This window comes from Ailuropoda melanoleuca, chromosome 14 (genome assembly GCF_002007445.2).
Source record: "Ailuropoda melanoleuca isolate Jingjing chromosome 14, ASM200744v2, whole genome shotgun sequence".
NCBI classification, from domain to species: Eukaryota; Metazoa; Chordata; class Mammalia; order Carnivora; family Ursidae; genus Ailuropoda; species Ailuropoda melanoleuca.
The window spans coordinates 104266387-104280724 of NC_048231.1; the positions used below are offsets into that span (position 1 = coordinate 104266387).

General features: G+C 47.4%; 1 long non-coding RNA gene across 3 annotated transcripts; it reads left to right on the top strand.

Annotated features, from left to right (window-relative positions):
- Positions 1 to 313: 313 nt before the first annotated feature.
- On the top strand, positions 314 to 14337 carry LOC117795965. Of its 3 annotated transcripts, none has more exons than XR_004620167.1 (3): positions 314 to 1634; positions 3469 to 3580; positions 14260 to 14337. It is a non-coding gene; the product is annotated as an uncharacterized LOC117795965 (long non-coding RNA). The 3 variants fall into 3 exon arrangements; XR_004620165.1 differs by lacking the exon at positions 14260 to 14337 and adding an exon at positions 4231 to 5500; XR_004620166.1 differs by lacking the exon at positions 14260 to 14337 and adding an exon at positions 4263 to 5500.
- Position 14338: the final 1 nt, after the last annotated feature.

Sequence of the window (14338 nt, forward strand, 5' to 3'; positions counted from 1 at the left end):
CCAGCTGAGAACCACTGGTCTAAATGATCTCCCCAGCTGTGCGACATCTAAAAGATAATCCTCAACTCTTCCCAACTAGGTGTTTCCTAAGACCCCGCACACGGCACACGGACACCCGTAATGCGCACCTACTGTGTGTGTCACGCTACTGCTCGCTGCATGTCTTCTGTTTGTCTCTCCTGAGATCTGCCTTCTCCCCATTGGGAAGTGGGAGAGGGATAGTGAGTGTGTTGGGGGTTGGGGGGCGACCTGTGTCGCCACCAGTGACCAATCGCACCCCAAATCCCGAGCCTTTCTGGGTTGCCTGCGTGTGGCCGCTCCGTCCTCCCGACCTGCCACTGAGTCTCTGCACACTTAGCTCCCACCTTCCGTCTCCTGTTCTGTGATTTTCAAGATCCGATGTCTCTAGTTCTTTTCAAGGTGGAGCTTGGGGTATTTTCTTTTTATTATGTTGGGCAAGTTTCTGAAAAGAAAAGGCAGAAACGTGTTTGTTCTGCCAGACAAAGGCTGGCGGGGTCTGCTCCACTGTCACGATGACGTCAGAGGAGCACATGGGGTCAGGAGGCACGACCGTGGCCCTGCACGCCTGGCCCCGGCTCAGCTCCTGCATGTGCACTCCCACACGAATTTCTTCTGGTCTCACGATGGAAATCTGTTTTTAACTTGTTATGCTTAATTTCTGTTTGCTTGTTCAGAAGGTGCCTTTCCGAATGGAAATCATTTCTGGAAACCCTTAAGCCTGTGCCTGCTCTTTCTGAACTCCACTTGCTCCAGTCACAGAGTCACCAGGCCAGAGCTGACCGTGTCTGGGAGAAGGGGGGTCAGGGGCTGTGGACGTGTTCTTCACTGGTTCCCATGGCGAGTCAAGCCCTGACACCTGGCGTGGAGCAGGGCCGCGCAGCACCGGCCGGGACACATGGTGGGCAGGTGGGCCAAGCTCCGCTTGGCTCAGAGACCCCGGTGTCGCACTCCCGTGGCTTAAAGTTGGCCGTGGAACTGCTTCCTTTGGCTTGTCCCCTCCTCCTCCAGGGAGGCCCTCTGGGAGCATCCCGCCGTGGACGGTGTGACAGCCCTTCTCCATCGGAGCAGACATGGACGTGGTGTGCACAGCGGGCAGAAGGGGTGCCGAGGAGGGAGCCGGAGCACGAGGAGGCACTGACCTCCATCCCAAGTACAAGTCCGAGCTTCCCCAGGCTGTCTGTCTGAGACAGGGCCCTGCCCTGCGGGGCCACCAACGGGTTGGGACAAACGTAACTGTGACCCCAGAAGTGGACGAGGGAGGAGGTCTCCCGGGTGGGGAGAGGCATGGGCAGGTGTGGCTGCAGAGCTGGCTTGAACCACCCTCTGTCCAGGTCTGCCACCACCCTCCCTGCGGGTGCCCCAGGCCCCGCGGCGGTCCACACAGTGCTCGCTAACCGTGCGCTCCACATTGTCTCAGTAGAGAGGGACGCGCCGACCAGACCCTGGCCATCTCCAGGGCCTAGGGGCTTACCTGCGTGGGGACACACCTGGCATCCTGTGGCCCAGCCCAGCCGTTAAAGCTCTGATGACCGGAGCGGCACACGCAGAAGGAATATTAGGTCACACCGTGACGTTGATCACATCCAGGCTTCATTAAATGTGACATTTACTGAGTGAGTGAATTTTAACCAGATGTTCTTATCTGTGATTTTCCCGTTGATTCTCGACCTGCCTCATGTGGGAGGGGGAGGGTTTGCTTCATGTGGTGGGGACGGCGGTGACTCCACTGGCCACCAGCAGCCGTGATACCTCGCTGTCTGATGTCTCTCACCACACCGGGGGGGCACCATGTCCTCCCTGTTCGCGACTCTATCTGCTGCAGGAGGCAGTGCCTGGCGTCTGGCAGGCGCTCAGTGAACACGGGCGAATGAACGCATGGGCGACGGAAGGGATGTAATTCATACACCCGGCCTGTGCAGTAGGCAGTGACTTTCCCAGCAGACACTTGAATGTACACACACGTGCCCACACACATCCCTATTGGTCGCTTCTCTGGGAACCCTAATACAATGGTCTTATAAGAAGGTGCATCCCTGGAGTCGAGGACCCTTCATCAAGATGAACCGTCCAGACAGCAGGTCGCAGTCGGCGATCCCTGTTTGCTTTGCCAGAGCTGCTCCTTCTGTGTGTTCTTCGTTGAAGACTCCGTATTGAAACTAAAGAGAAGAGAGAAAAGTCCTGCACAACACGCCCACATGCAGACTCTAGGGGAGGATAGGACTTAAAAACTTCGAATGGAAAATTGCTTTGAAACATTATCATCCAAAATCCACTTAACATTAGGTCAGGCGAATATTGTGTATTACCAACTAATTTTGCAAGTCACATTTCAAGGATACCATTTTAACCTAATTTAAGTGCATTCCATTGTGATTCTCTACATACTGCTTGTGAATAAAAATCCAATTACCATAGCTAGACAAATTAAAATTTTTCTGAATGCAGCAGTCTTTTCTTCCTTCCTTCCCAAGAACGCCAAAGAGCATTGCTTGATTTTTTAGAAAGAAAGGCCCGTATATGCAATCATTTGGGGAGGGGGTCTGAAATAACTTTCTGTTCGTGTGAATTTCTGTTGAACTGTGTCTTGATCCATAAAGTTGTGTTCACATGTAAGCATCAGTGTTGCCTGGCTCAGAACTGCCCCTGTGGATTAACTCTGTTGCCATCAAGTGGTGACAAAAAGACATACATAGTTAATCAGTCTGAACTATTTAGTTGAGCGAGACACTAAAAATTAGTTATATTCATTATAAACTTTCAAGTCCTTTCATTTTTAAAAAAAGAAATTCATGTTTTTAAAAAATTGAACCCTAATGTTGGCTAATTGACTTTAAATAAAAAATAAAAAATAAGAAAATAAAAAATTGAACCCTAACTGGGTATGTTACATCTTCCACATATCAGAAATCAAATAAAAAAAACAAAAGTCTTTCTTTCAAGGCTTTCAAATCCGTATAGGCATCTGGCGAAAGCTGACTCTTCGTTCTGCCTCATTTTAAAGCTTTTCTGCCTGCTCTGTGTTCCTTCCCTCTGGGACTGTATTTTCCTGCGCTTCTGGCTGTTTGGTTGGACCCAGCTCATTAATCCTCTGGCTCAGTATTTTGTTGTACTTGGATGGTATGTTCCCTGTTCTTCAGTGTTTGTTTTATTCAATTTCTTCGTACATTTTTCTGAGGGGGAGAGCGGGACCATGAGAAAAGTTGCCAAAGTCTCAAGTTTAATTTAGGTCAAAGGCAAGGAGGTTGTTCTGTTTTTTTTCTGTCTTAAAAGAACAACCCTGCTGCCTTCCTTTCTCTCCTCATGTATAACTGACCTCCCAAAGATTTAATTATCTGCCCTTAAATTATTTTCAAACTAATTGGAAGATTAGTATTATTAAGGCAATTGAAAACCAGACTAAATTTTAAAAACACTTAAAAAAAAGAGTTGTTTCCATTGCCTGTTTAGATAGTAAAGTATCGCAAAGTGGACACCGTGATTGTGGAGAAAATTCTGGAAGTGTACATGTGGAGGTGGAAGTCTCCTGCCTCGACAAGACTCACCGTGCTTGTGCTCCCAGGTAATCCCTGCCGGGCACTCTGCGCACTCCTGGACGCCTGCCGCTCGCACACAAAGACACTTGTGCAATAACTTCTGCTGCCTTCTTTAAAAACCCACAAACCACTAAGGCATCATGTTATGTGTTTTCTTCTGCAACTTGACTTCTTGACATATTTCTTGGAAAACTTTGCAAGCTGTTATTATAACTCTAATCTACTATAATTAAAAATACCTGGCTAAAATAAATATAGAATTCACTCATCAACAAATGAAATAGTATAAAGGGCTTAAGGTAAAAAGCCTCCCCATGAACCTGCTGTGACCAGAGGCCATCGCTTAGAACTGCTTCTGTTTTCAGTTCTATGGGCAGGGGCTTCCGTCCCTCTAGAGAACATGTTTATACATCTGTGTGTTTCCTTGTAGCGAAAGACTGTTTCTATAAACTCCCTGATAGGAAGGGTGGCTATTTGGCTCACTTACATTCTTGGTATCATAATATATGATTACATTTCTTCGTTATTAGGATTTTAACATATTTAAAATATATTTAAAATAGTTTTAAACTACTATTTCCTATGCAACCATTACAAAAGTTACAGCTTATTGAAGTATAACTGACGTCGTAAGACTTACCCACTTGAAGATTACAATTCAGTGGTTTATTCGCAGGGCTGTGCAACCATCGCCACTGTCTCTTTCAGAACATTTTCATCCCACCGGAAAGAAGCCTGCACCCTTCACCCTGCCCCCGGCAGCCTTCAGTCTGCTTTCTGTCTCGATGGATTTGCCAGCTCTAAACACTTTATATAAATGGAATCATGTGTACGTGGTCTTTTGCGACTGGTCTCCACATAGTGCTTTCAAGGTCTATCCATGTCGTGGGATGAATCAGTACTTCCTTCTTTTACGGCCAAGTAATATTCCCTTTTGTTTATCCATTAGTCATTTGACACCTGTATTTTTGGGGGGTATTTTGAAGAAGGCTGGCATTCATATTTATGTACAAGGGGTTTTTTTGTGGATATAAGTTTTCAATTCTTTGGGTATATACCTAGAAGTACGATTGCTGGCTTATGTGAACACTCACTGTGTAACTTTTTGAGCTAATTGGCTATTTCTGTATTTTCTTTGGGGAAATAACTATTTAGATCCTTTGCTTACTTTTTAATGAACTGTCTTTTCAGTGTTAAGTTGTAAGAGTTCTTTATATAATCAAGCCTTCATCAGACACACAATTGGTGAACATTTCCCCCCATTCACCTGGGAGAACGGTTGTCTAATGGTTGTATTTTATCTTCCTTGGTGTTGTCTTTCAAAGCACCAATGTTTTTAATTTTGAAGAAGTCTAATTTACCTGTTTTTAGTTTGGTTACTTGTACTTTTGGTGTCAGATCTAAGAAACCATTGGTCACTACAAGGCCATCCAGATTTATGCCCGTGTTTCCTTCTGAGAGCTGTACAGTTTTAGCTCCTACTGTTAGGTCTTTGCACCATTTTGAGTTAACCTTTGGTGTGAGGTAAGGGACCAGCTTCATTCTTCTGTAGTTGTCATAGCACTGCTTGTTGGAAAGACCATTCTTCCCCTATTGAATTGTCTTGGCTCCCCTGTTGCCATTCAATGGATCATACCTGTAAGGGTTTATTTCTCAGCTCTCAATTCTAGTCCATTGATCTGTATGTCTATTCCTGTGCCATTTCCACTTAACAATATATATTGAAGATGTTAATATATCAGGACATAAAAAGCTCCTTCATTCTTTTCTGTTGCTATTGAGCATGACTCGAACTTTACTGAATGTATGTAATTTTAACTTGACCCATTTCTCATTGATAATATATTGTTTACAATCTTATGGCTAGAATGATTACACACACACCTTTCTAACTGTGTAGATATGCCCATATATCTGTAAGATAAAATTGTCATAAGTAAAATCACTTATCCAACTAAGTTAACAAAATGGATTTTGTTGAGTTTTCTAAAGAGTTGGTGTGGACCCATATGCCATTAGGTAAATTAGTCTCTAAATGAGCGATGAATTTTACTTATCCTCAAACAAAGTGAGGTCTTTTCAGAAAGGGACTAGGATTTTTTTCTGTCTTTGTTCACTTTTCTCATAGTGGAGGCAGGCTGTGTGCAATTCCAAGTTTACTTTTGACTTTTTACATTGGGTTTCTCTTATGGGCTACAATATGTTCTTTTCTAGTGACATAATTTGCTTTCATTTCCCATAAATGAACTCGTGGAGTACAGAGAGATTAAAACTCTCAGATTCTCCTCTAGGGTTTACCTGTTCACCCATGAGTTGCCCACACCTTGCAATTGACCATTCGTGTCACACTGTCCCCCACCTGGTCCCCATGTGCTGAGCATTTGACAGGCGTTCTTCCTGACTTCCCATAGCTATGACTTCGGTGCTATTCTCACTGCCGGTTTGCAGATGAGGAAACCAAAGCTTGGTGAGATTCAGCATGTATTGAAAAAGTACACAGGTCGATCTGGTTCATCCAATTCCAGAATGCAAACATTTTATGCTGTTCTCGAATGCCTGGGCAGGTGGCTGTTCCACGCTCCTCCCTCCTCCCAGTCCCGGGGTCCCCCCTGCCTGCCCTCGTCCACTGTTCCGTCCCATCTTTCTCTTCCACAACATTGTAACCTCATGCACTTACCTTCCCTTTCCCCTATTAAAGCAGGAGTCATGACCGTTTTGCAAGTTAAATTCCTTTCTGCTGACAGAGATATTCAAAATTCAGGCCATCTCAGATGTATTTGCAAGAGAATCTCAGTAAGATTTCTAAGTTCGGTTAAGCAGAGTCAGCTCTTTATACAGCTGGTGAATTAGCTGTGCCCTTGGTGCTGTTTTCCTTCTTCTTACTTATTATTTTCAGTTCACTGGCTTAAAGTCTACACTAGCAATTTGCTATTAGAAAGGGAAAGAAGTAAATTCTAAACATCTTAGTGTCATTGTAACCCCTGGTCAAATGTAATGTTTTTAAAGGGGTTACAGAAAGCTAAAAAAATTTCTTCTTAGGAATACAAATTGTAGGGATTCTGTAGTGATGTTTTCAGAATAAAGACATCAGAAGGAACAATGTCGTCCAAGCCACTGCACAGAACAGGACAGTGTGCACACCCGTTAGAATGACTTAAACATGTAGAAAACACACGCTGATAAGGCTGAGTGCTGATGAGGGTGTCGAGTAATGGGAGGCCTCATCTGTGCTGGGGGCTGCAGAAAGGGCCAGCCACCGTGGGGCACGCGTCGTAGCTTCTTACAACATGTGCTTACCCCCCGACCGACAACACAACTCCTAGTGTGAAGAGAAATGAGAACATACGTCTGCACAAAGACTTACATTTTGTCTACAGTAGCTCTATTCACTATAGACCCCAACTGGAGTATCCCGACTGTCCCTCAACCTGTGAGTAAAAAACCTGTAGGTCGTTTACTCAATGGGATGCTTCTCAGCAATGAAAATGGGTGAACTTCTGAACGTGCACCAGCACAGAGGGACCTCAGAATCACGGTGACACGTGAGGGAAGCTGGACTCGAGGCTGTGTATCACAGGAGTCCATCTATAAGACACTCTGGAAAGATAAGACTCTTCCGATGGAGGCCGATAGCACTTGCCCAGAGCTGCATGTGCTGGGAGCGATGGACCACACTGGGATGGAAGGGAACACGTTGGGGCAGTGGAAATGGTCTGTAGTTTATTGTGGGGGCAGTTTCACAACTGTGTATCTTTCTTAAAGCTCACAGACCAGAGCACTTAACAGGGTGAACTTTGCTATATGCAATTATTCCCAACAAACCTGAAAATACAAAAATTGAAACAACTATAAAAAAGGGGAAGGGATGTATTTCTTGATTTCTTCTCTTCTATGCAAACCCTCCCACCTTTTCCCCAGCTACTGGCTTCACATAATAAGTGATGTTGGGAGGGCCCCAGGAAACCTGTTATTTACTTTCCTCAAGCCAGTGGTTATTGACTTGACTCTATTTACATTTGTACAAGTCGGAGGAACCATTAGTGGTGTTCCTGGAGTGCAGCTTCCCAGCCGCAGAGCCCATGCCCCAGTGTGAGGACAGTCTGGCACCCAAGCAACTGTCCAGGGCCCACGTCTTGTTTCTCCAGGCGAGAGAGTACAGTTTTCCCTTCTGTGTGTCTTACAAGAGTGGTCAGTGTTGTGTGAGCCAGGAGAGGGGGGAGGTTAGGAAGACTGCCCATAGAACAGAGATGGGTTTCCAGGTGACTTGCTACAACTCAGAAACTGCTGGTGACTTCTCCAGTAAAACCAAGTGAATAGGGAGATATACTCAGTCCCTTCTCATTAGGGTCCTGCTACTTTAGAAATTTCAGAAAATGTGCAAAATTCAGAGAGCATGAGAGTTTTATCTCCCCCTTCTCTCATGCTGAGGAATTTACTCAAGAAAATAAGATCAGAAGGGGAAAATTAGGTTTTTCCAAATAAGCAACCAGTTTTTAGAAAGTTATTTATTAGAATTAAATATGGTGGTTCAAAAGTGGCTTTCCCATAGTCATTTATAGGCCCATCAGGGTCTCTGTGGGATATTGTTAGCAGTCAGAGATTCTCCCCGTGTTTGGATTTCATTCATTCATTCATTCATTCATTCTTTCATTCTTTCATTCATTCATGCATGCATTCCAGCATACACTTACAAGTGCCAGACATTCTGTTGGGCCCTGGAAATACAGTGGTATATAAGTTAGAAATGATTCCTTCCAAATACAGAAGAGTATTCCCACAAACACATGGGCAATCCAGTCCAGTGTGACAGTGGCTTTGATAGAAGAGGTAGAGAGTCATGGGGTTCAGGACGCGCTACCCCAAATATGGCACATTGCTGCTTTGAGTATTTTAAGCTGAAGGAGAATGAGGAATGGCAGAAGCAGGAAGGTCACCCCCCCTTTCCTGAAGCAGCTCGTAGAACCCTCCTGTGAGGGGCGCCCCCCCAGACCCAGAGGGCTGGAGCGTCCTCATCTCCAAAGCTAGAGGGACCTGAGAAGAATCCTCACAGGCAGGCCTTGCTGTTTCCTCGGCCTGGAGCACTCACCGTGCTCCCGACCTGTCTGTTCCTCCACGCCCCCCACTCTTCTTTGCACCCAGCGTAACAGCACTCAGGCTCACCATCTCTTCCGGTCTCCATCTCCTTATGAAACTTCCCATGTCGCACGAAGCTTACGGTAACCAAGTGTGCCTGCCTCTCTGCTGCTAACCTGTCTTCGTCAGCTGACTTTTCAGACCAGCCAGGGACCATAAGAGGGCTGAGGGAACGTCCTCCTCCCCTGTGGTGGCTGGGGACAACTGGATGCGGGCCCTGAGCCCACAGCAGGCTGAGAGCACGCATGGAGAGTCCTGTCCCATGTGCTCAGATCCGAAGGCCACTGCCAACGGGCAAGGCAACAGCCCACACACGCCCTGAGCCTCGGAAAGTAGTGTGGTAAGTCAGGACAACGGGAACAGTTGTCCTGAGGGTGTTGCCTGCGTGCTGTTGTGGGGGACGCTGGGGACACAGCCTGACAGACGACACAGAGATTGCCTCGATTCGCGACCTTCCGAAGGGGATTTGAACTTCATCCCGAGGGCGAGTGAGTTAAATGCAAAAGAGTGTGTTATATTTTAATTATACAATTTTTCTTTTAGGAAAATCACTCTTACCTCAGGGGAGCCATTAGATAGGAGAAGGGACAAGATTGGCAGCAAGAGAAGAAGGGTAGAGGCATATTTGGAAGTAAGGAAACTGAATTTCTTTGCAAATGATTTTCACATCATATTCTCCCCTAAGTCAAACCGTATGCATCAGTTGGGAACATTCACCGTAGACTATCTATAACAAAATCTGAGATGAAGTTTCCATCTGTGCACTTGGTGGAACCAAATGGGAAGGTCTTGCTGGACCCAGAGGGAAAATGCTGGCTTATCAGTGTCCGTGGAATGGCCAGTGGTTGAGAGCTGCTTCTGGGCTTGGAACTCTGCATTACCTTGCAATTAGTGACCAACCAGGCCAACACCACAATGTTTTAATTTTAGATAACAATTAATTGAACGCAAAATCTGAAGAAAGAAAATCCAAATTGGTGAGAGGTGGAACTATTTTCAGAGTATGATACGCTCACCTCCAAAGAGAGAAAACAGAATTCCTGTTGAGTGTTAGTGTTTCTGAGTTAGTGCTTCCTCTTGCCAATGATTATTTTCAGAGGACTTTTCAACCAAAGGTCTTTGATGATTTAACAGCAGACTGTGAGCCACTTAACACAAAGATTCTGTGTTGGTTAAATGAGATTGACACAGAGAAGGGCCTTGGGCTTTTAATAAGGAGAAGAATTGCAGGAAGGCCATGATTTATTAAAAGTGGGTTCAAGACAACACTCCGTCTTGTGCTCACCTGAGCTCACTGCCTCAGCTTTATTTTGCTGGAGAATGATTTCCTGAAAGGAAGTGGTGATGTGCGGTCTATGCCAGGGCATCGCTCGTAAGATAGGCCAGAAGAGCTCCTCAGTTAGACCAATAAAAACATGATCCGCGAGTATTTGGTGTGTTACGACTTACATTAGAATGGTCATTTAGAAGACATTTGAAAACTTTGAAAAGTACTCATATTCTGTATTTTATTCCAGACTGTGGTTGGAATTAACAAAACATGGTTTATTATTTGTAATCTTAAGGATAGTCCTCTGCGATAGTCACCGATGGATTAGATCTTTTTTTAGGGCTTAGAGAGTTAGATGACATAGCTCTGTCTCTGAATAAATAAATACCTTCAAACAACGTGGTTCTAAGAATTGTTGAACCACGACCCAGAGTAAGGCATGTATGTTATATTGCAACACAAAAGCCCAAGTGTACAGCACCACAACTAACGAGCACTTCATGACATCACAGAGACCCTACAGTTAATTACTACTCCATTCTCCTCCATTGTAATCAATTCTAGTCGATCACTTAACAATTATTGATCACAAATGCACTAAACTGATTTCAAACCCTCTAACGGCCTATTGTGCTGGATACTCCCACCTGCCTTTCCAGATCTGAACCCCGCCCTGCTCCCATCTGCTTCCTGCCCTATTTGCTGGGCTCAGCTGCATGAACCCCAGAACAGGTGCGTGTTAGCTTCCTGCTGGGTCTGGCAACAGGGCGAAGATGTCTTGGGGTGTTCAGTCTATGGGACTGCAGACTTCACTGATATAGTGGGTCCCTGCATATTTTTAGCTTTATTGAGATACATTTCACAAACAACAGATTTATCAACTTAAAGTATAAAGTCCCAAGCTTTTTAGCACATTCACAGAGTTGTGTGACCATCACCGCAATCTAACTTGAGAATATTTTCACACTTCTCGAAATAACCTTATACTCATTGGCAGTCACTCTTTGCGGCTCCCAAGCCCTTTGCCCCAGCCATGGGCAGCCACGAATCCACTTCCTGTCTGTATGATTCACATTCTGGACATCTCACGTAAAATGGGATCATACAATATGTGGCTTTTTGTGTCAGGCTTCTCTTCTTTCCCTTGGCATAAGGTCTGCAAACATCATCGATTTCATAGTACATGCAAGCCCTTCATTGTTTTACGGCCGAATCACGTCCCATTGTACGCACAGACCACACTTCGTTTTTCCTTTTCTGTTGATGGGCACTGGGTTTTTCCACTTCTTGGCTGTTATGGACAATACTGTTATCCACATTTGTGTTCAAGTGTTGCGTGGATGTAGGTTTTTTATTTTAAATGGGATACACTTAGGAGTGGAGTGATTGGGTCATATGGAAACTCTGCGTTCCACCTTTCGGGAAACTGTGTGACTGTTTCCCAGAGCGGCTGCCCCATCCTTTTGCCAGCAGCAAAGTGTGAGGATTCCAATTCTTCCCCATCCTTGCCAACACTCAATACTGAAAGTCCTTCGATTGTAGTCGTCCTGTTGGGTGTGAAGTGGTGTCTCCCTGTGGTTTGATTTCCTGTGTCTGGTGACAAATGATGTGGAGCCTCTCTGTGGACTGAGTGGCCATTTGCATCCTTTCCAGTATGAAGGGTTTTAATTCTTTTTCTTGCCTAGTCACCTGGGCTGGAACCCCCAGCACCGTGTGGAAGGGGACTGGTGAGTCTGAGACCCTTACGTTGCTCCGGGTCTTAGGGGCCAGCATGCAGACTCTCAGCATCGCCTACGGTGTGACCTGTGCCTTTCCTACACGGCTTTCTCAGGGTCAGGAAGTCCTCGTCCTGGTCTGTTGAACTTTTTTTTAATCATGAAGGGAGGCTGAACTTCGTCCGATGCTTTTCTGCACACTTTGCTGCCTGTGCTTGAGCTGAAAGCAGATGTACAGCCAAAACCACAACAGAGTTCGAAAGAAGCGACGTGGCTGGTCACTGCCCTGCCACACACCTGTTCTTGATGTCACGATGTGCAGACCAGCGGGCAAGGCTTGCCCTTCACCCAGTTACTCTCGGTCACTGTGTGTGGTAACCGAGGGTCCGACTGTGTTCTGGGTGTGGTGACTAGTTTTCTGTGCCGTCGTGGCTAGGCCTTGGTGCCCAGACATTTGTTTCAACACCAGACTGCACGTTCTTGTGAAGGTGTTTTTAGAGGAGATGAACATTTAATCCCGTGGACTGAGTGAAGCAGATTGCTCTCCACAACGTGGGGGCCACATCCGGTCAGCCGAAGGCCTCACGAGCAACGGCGGAGGCTTCCCTGAGAAGACCGAGTTCGGCCTCAGGCTGTGTTTGGAAGGCGCTGCAGCCTTGGCGGTTCCGGGGGTCCGGCTGCTGACCGGGCCGGCAGGGTCTGCGCTCGCCGGGTCCCACCATCACAAGGACCAATTCCCTAAAGCAAAGCACACATCTTTTTCCTCCCTTCTTCTATCTCCGCCTCTGTCTCTAGCCTTCTCTCTCTCTCTTTCCACACACACACACTCTTCTGTCCTATCGGTTCTGTTTCCCTGGAGAGCCCTGAACATACCCTGGGTCTGGCGGGTTTAACTCCATGTGGTTCCTGAAACGCACACACCCAGCCACGCAGAGCAAGGACCTCCTGTGTCGTCTGATTTTCCGTGTTTTCCCACGTTGGGGGAGATGTTTCAGAGGCGTCCCCTGGGCCTGCCCGTCCAACAGCTCTGACCACACAGACAAAGGTGCTGATGCTGTTTTTGCTTCTCGTGGGGACCCCAGAGGCCCTCCACGGAGCAGCGTGGTGTGGAACGCCCGCCAAGCGAGCGCGAGCATCCCCAGGAGACGCCGGCGCTCCCAGCAGGTGCTGGTGTGGGAGCAGGTGCTGGTGTGGGAGCAGGTGCTCTGCCTGTACCGGGAGGACAGCGCCGCACGCAGCGGCACGCAAGTGAGCGCAGGTTCTCGGTGAGAAGCACGGCTGGGGCGGCAGCCCAGGGGCCTGACCCTGCCCCTGCCCTGGAGGCCGCTGCCCCCTCCCATCTGAAGCAGCCACCTGCCCGAAAGCCTTCCGATGGCAGCGCCTGTGGCAGCGTCCTGGACCCACTTCCCTACGACCCTCGCTTCCTCTGGATGCACGACCACGCTCGTGACTTACTTGGAGAAGCGGCGCGCCAGCTCAGGACGACAGTAAGCCCACTCCCCGAGCCAGGCCTCACCGGTCTGGAGCGGCAGGGACCTGAGGCGGGCATGCAAGTGGATTCCGGAGGGATCAGCCCCAAATGACAGAGTGACAAAACCTCAAGCCTGACTCACTGACGTGTGTCATTCGTGCACACGGGGTTTATTCTGTGGGCTGGAGAGCTGGAAAAGCATTAGCGGCTGGCTTGGCTGGTGAGCCCGTCTAGCCCTGCGCAGACAGCGTCCCTGAACTTGGAATTCCAGAGCTCCCTGGAAGGCTGCAGAACGGTGGGTCTCGGGAATCACCTGAAGGCACCGTGGCACCTTGTGTTTCCCCACAGTAGGTCTGGGCTGAGGCCTGAGAATCTGCATCTCTCCCAAGTTTCTGGGCAGTGCTGATGCTGCCGGCCGGGGACCACGCTTTGAGAAGTACTGCCCAGACGGCCGTGTGAAGAGTCGGGATGTGGGGATGCTGGGTTGGATCTCTCCCATGCAGTCTGCTCTGCTGCCTCCCAACCACACTCCCGGACGCAGGAGGAAGGGAGCAGGTGCGGGGCAGCCTCCCAGAAGAGCCCTGTGCCTGCGGTCCTCAGCAGCCGGTGGAAGATGCCGGAGATCTCGGGGTGACGGGTGCCATAGCCACCCCCACAGAGAAAGGGCCACAGGGGAAGTGTGGGACCCAGAGTGCTTTGAGGAACAAGCATCCCTGGTAAAGGCTGGGGGGGGGTCACTGGATTTTCAGAGGATAAATACAAGGGAAGCGTATCAAGCTGTTTCCTGCTACATACGGGAACATCATCCTAGGTCTCTGGGTGGAAGGGTGACTCCTGCCCGTGCAGCAGGACGCCTCTGTGTCCAAGCAAGCACGAGGTCATCAGGTCGTGCATGGTAATATTAGAGAGGACCCCTTCCAGGCAGTCTGGCATCGATTTTAGCAGCGACTCAGTTTCTTTGCCATGGCTGACCCAACAGCATGAGAACATCACCTCTTGTCAAAGGGTTTGTAATATTTGATAAGAAACATTTTCGTAAAATGATAGATTATTGTTCAGTTTATATTTATTCCATATTTTACATCTTTCTTCAGTTTCCTAATCTTTATTTTTCAGGTCCCAAGAATAAAACAAGAGGAATTTTAAAGGTTAAAGACCAAGGAGGACATGAAAGAGAAAGTAAAAGGACTTTCTC